The sequence below is a fragment of the Babylonia areolata genome, chromosome 11 (genome assembly GCF_041734735.1).
Source record: "Babylonia areolata isolate BAREFJ2019XMU chromosome 11, ASM4173473v1, whole genome shotgun sequence".
Classification (NCBI taxonomy): domain Eukaryota; kingdom Metazoa; phylum Mollusca; class Gastropoda; order Neogastropoda; family Buccinidae; genus Babylonia; species Babylonia areolata.
Window position 1 is genome coordinate 24385459 of NC_134886.1, and position 5000 is coordinate 24390458.

The 5000-nt window shown below is 43.3% G+C and overlaps 1 protein-coding gene across 1 annotated transcript in view; it reads right to left on the minus strand.

The window, feature by feature from the left end:
• Nucleotides 1-1205, minus strand: part of LOC143287344 (uncharacterized) — a 33962-nt gene extending 32757 nt beyond the window's left edge. The window contains exon 1 of the mRNA XM_076595305.1: nucleotides 1076-1205. The gene's annotated coding sequence lies outside the window, so the exon portion shown is untranslated. The remainder of the gene's footprint in view (nucleotides 1-1075) is intronic.
• Nucleotides 1206-5000: the final 3795 nt, after the last annotated feature.

The following is a 5000-nucleotide window of genomic DNA, read 5'->3' on the forward strand; positions in this document are numbered from 1 at the left end:
AATTGTAAATGAAAATCAGAAGAAAAGCAAAACAGCACACACACACACACACACACACACACACACACACACACACACACACACACACCTCTCTCTCTCTCTCTCTCTCTCTCTCTCTCTCTCTATATATATATATATATATATATATATACTAACATTGTATAAATGAAATGTCTATTAATAGTGAATGAATGAATTGATTTTGACCACTGTAATACTTGGTAAACAGAAGTAACTGTTTTTTTTTTGTTTTTGTTTTTTGGGGTTTTTTTTTGTAGAAGCAAGCAGCACATGCCTCCTCACACGATATCAATCTCAGCGTTCATGCATTCATATATGGTAATGGTAGTTTCAGACTGGAACTCAAAACTGTTAGTTAAGTTAAACTGCACAGTATAACGATAAACCCGATAGATTAAAACTACACTGGTTTCTATAATTATGATTATGCATTGATGGCGCAAATCAGTTGAAGGCTTACAAAATTTCCACTGAAAATAAAATAAAAAGGATTTTGCGTGTATTTTAAATAACTGAGGCATATATGGAATGTTTTTTCCTCACAGAAAACTCAGCAACAATACTACTAAAAAGATAATAATGATAAAAATAATGATGATAACACGAATTATTCCGCGCTGCTATCTCACGCATATTCCGATAAATTTCAGTGAACAAAAACCAGTTAACGAACACAAACCACACACAAAAAACACAAGCATAAGCGTCGAAAAAACAAAACTAAAAAATGTGAGAAACACACACACACACACACACACACACACACACACACAACATGAAATTGTAAAAGCAAAACAGAAAAAGCAAAACAGCACACACACACACACACACACACACACACACACACACACACACACACACACATACAAACAAAAACCAAAATACCCCCAAACCAACAATAACAAACAAAACAACAACAACAACAACCCTACCCAAAACAAACAAACAAAAAACAAACAACGGCAACAAAAACAACGAAACCAGAAAAGAAGAAGAAAAACAAACCCAACATAAAAACCAGCAGGAAAACAAGTGAACAGACAACACTGCATACTTGTTACGTTTGGCTTCTTGAGTGCTCCGCGAAAGGCAAACAAAACAAACCAGAAAGATGTACCACGTCCTCATCCGAAACTCTTTCACCATGCACTGACAGACGATCGACGGGAAGGGAAAGCTCACTCTAAGTGACCAGGTCACGTCACTTCCGGAGATCGGTTCTCTGCTAAAGAATTAACTTGTACGTGACCAACATGGCCTCTGTCACTCACTGCCTTACCTGAGGCGCGTCGTGAGACACGCTGGGAAGAAGCGTTTCCCGCAGTCAAGAGTGGCTAGGTTCTCGTGAATCAAAGCTAAGTAGCCTTCAAAGCAACTTTGCTGAGAGGTAAGCATAAAATTTATTTATCCTCCTCTTCGCTCATCGATGATGAGCAATTGCAATGATCAATTAATTTCCATAGGAATGATTGGCGATAAAAATAAGAAGAAGAAGAAGAAGAAGAAGAAAAGGACAATGTTCAAAGCTTCTTTTCCCCCCAAGCTAACAGTCTGTGTGTAAGCTTCAAAAGTTGAAGTTCTGGGAAAGAAATTAACTTGTACATGACCATCCTGGTCTCTGCCACTGCCTTACCTGTTATATCCTCTTCTTCGTTCATCGATGATGAGCGATTGCAATGATCAATGAATGACCAGAGCAATGATCCCCGATAGAAAAAAAGGAAATAGCTCAAAGCGTTTTTCTCCAAGTTAACACTGTGTGCAAGCTTCATAAATTGAAGGTCTGGGAAACCCCGAAAGTGGAGTATGGCTGCCTACATGGCCGGGTAAAAACGGTCATACACGTAAAGCCGACTCGTGTAAATACGAGTTAATGTGGGAGTTGCAGCCAACGAAAGTAGAAAAAAAAGAAGTTCTGGGAAAGCATTAACTTGTACATGACCATCCTGGTCTCTGTCACTGCCTGACCTCTTATCCGCTCCTACATTCATCGATCGTAACCAACGCAATGATCAATGAATCACTAAAGAAATGATCGGCAATGATAAAGAAAAGCGAACATTGTTCACAGCTTTTCCTGCACGCTAACACTCTGCATGCAAGCTTCTGACAAAGTTGAAGTCTGTTACAAGCAAGCTCGTCACGAGGAGTTGTCGTTTGTAAACCTCTCCACTGTTCTTACATCATGTCACCACCATCACCCATAGAAGCTGAAGGAAACTAGGTTTAAGTGTAGGGGGGGTAGGGAGAGGAGAGGAGTCAGGAGTGGTAGGAAACCTTTCGGTACTCGTCGTCCCAAAGAGAGTATCGTCCTTATCAGTCTTACCTCTTTGGTTGTTCCCTCGCAGGTGAACTTTCCGTCAGGTGGGTGGGTGGGTGATCAGACGCTGGTTGGTCCACGTTTGCTTTGTTCGTTCCTGCCCGTGTTGACAGGTTTGAACGGCGAGTGTGAAGGCCAAACTGCGCGGGGACAGAAAACCCCGTGGCATGTCCTTACACACACCGTCAGCCTTAGTGGAATGGTGGCCCAGTGGGTAACTGACGCGCTCCCTCCTGCAACCCCCTAGATAGCGAGAGACTAATCTGAGGGCACAGGTATCGAATCGCACACTCTCCGAATATTCTTTCCCACCGTAGAGGAAGGTGGCAGACTAGTTAATGAAGACGCTCATCTGTCAATACAGTGTTTGTGAGGGTGTGGGTTCGATTCCCGCTCTCGCCGTTTCTCCCAAGTTTGACTGGAAAATCAAACGGAGCGTCTAGTTATTCGGATGAGATGACAAATCGAGGTCTCATGTGCAGCACGCACTTGATGCAATGAAAAAACCAACAACAAAAACCCATGGCAACAAAAGTGTTGTCCTCTGGCAAAATTTTGTAGAAGATAGACAAGTATATATATATATATATATATATATATATATATATATATATATATATATATATATGTGTGTGTGTGTGTGTGTGTGTGTGTGTGTGTGTGTGTGTGTGTGTGTGTGTGTGTGTGTGTGTGTGTGTGTACACGCGCGGGCGCGCACGCATTCAAGGCCTTCACTCCGTGGGTTTATGCTGCTATAAGGCGGCATCTGCCCAGCACTGAGATGTGATGTTGTACGTGTATGGATTTGTTCGAACGCAGTCACGCCTCCTTGAGAAACTGAAACTGAAACTTGAAACTGAAGCAGCTGAAGAAGAGGAAGAAGTGTTCTAGTAGCTCACTTGCTAATGGCTTTCTCACAACGTTTTGGGTTTTCTTTTTTGCATCTTTAGGGACAGAAGACAGGCCGTAAGACGTTGGGGAAAAAAAGATGCACGCTTACATTCCTAGCATGCCTTTGGGAGGCTGCGTGGTTGACACAGCAAACAGTTTGGGTCTCTAGGCTTCAGGCTGTGTCTCTGGAGCAGGCTGGTTTGTTCGCCCCCCCTCCCCCCCAACCCCCTCCCCCCCGGTCCCCCGCCCTCCATTCAGGTCAGCGGTTTTCTCCTTCCCGTCGTTTAAGTTTTAACTAGCTTATGTCCTTGTGTCGCCTTCGTCACCTTGTTGAGGGAAACAAGGTCCTTCACAAATCTTAACACGGACACACTTGTCGGTTAATTAGAATAATCGTGAATGACTTGAAATCTTGAAAATGCGTTTGCTGAATAACTGAGAGAAGGTTTCGAGAGAAGAACAATGAGCAGGAGGAAGAAGAAGAAGAAGAAGAAGGAGGAGGAGGAGGAGGAGAAAAAGAAGAACACACACACACACACACACACACACACACACACACACACACACACACACACATTAAAAGACATACACACGTGAACACACACATACACACACACACACACACACACACACACACTTAAACACACACACACACACACACACACACACACACACACACACACACACACACAAGAGTTAGTTTTCCTTTTAAAAAGACAACATTTATTTCAGACGTGATGACAGGATGGTCAGACACATTTCATGGTCCTCTGCCCCACGAGGGACAGACAGCAAACAACGTGTGGCTCAGCAGACAGATTGACAGGGAATGACATGACATGACATGACACTGGCACTGACGCCAGAACTATAATCATCGCGCATATCACAACAATCTCATGTCACCTAGCAGCTTATCACTGCGAAACTGCCAAAAGTTTACCTTCACAACAAAGCTGGCGGGAATCAGGTATGGGACAGAAACAAAAACATTTGCACGTGGAATGTACAGATTTTTCATAAGTGCTAAAACAAGAGGAAAAAAAAGAAAAAGAAAAGAAAAAGCGATCGGCGAAGATGACATACTCATTCAGCTAAAGCCTAAGCACGTTTAACATAATAATCATGTACATGGTCTCTCCATGTTTATATCCTCCTAGATCTAGTTCCCACCAAGTTTAAGATCCTCTGTGTCCATGTTTCCCCAGGTCTATATTTCCCCAGGTCTATGTTCCCCCATCCCCCAATCCCTGGCCTATCCCCCCCTAACCCCCCCCCCCCCCCCAAAGGTCTATACGTATCATATTTCATCTTCTTTTAAGTTTTGGTCTGTAGTAGTCAGCGGTGGTCATAGACCTGGTTGGGGGGATATAGACGTGTGAATATAGACCTTGGGGAACATAGATCTGGGAGAACAAAGACCAAGAAAACGCTTACTTGTGGGGGTGGGGGTTAGTGGAGAGGACATGGATAAATAGGAAGAAGCTATGGATGAATAAGGAGAGGCGATGGACAAAAAAAAAAATGGGAAAGACCATGGATGAGAAAAGAAAGGAGAGGGGCCTTGGATAAAACAGGGATAAATCATGGGTAAAATTGGGAGAGGCCATGGCAGAACAGGAAGAGGCCATAGACAAAATAGGGTGGGAAGTATAAACACGGAGGGGTCATGGGAAAACGAGAGAGAGGCCAATAGATACGGGAGAGGTGATGGATAAACAGGGAGAGGGGATGGATAAACAGGGAGAGGTGATGGATAAAGAAGGGA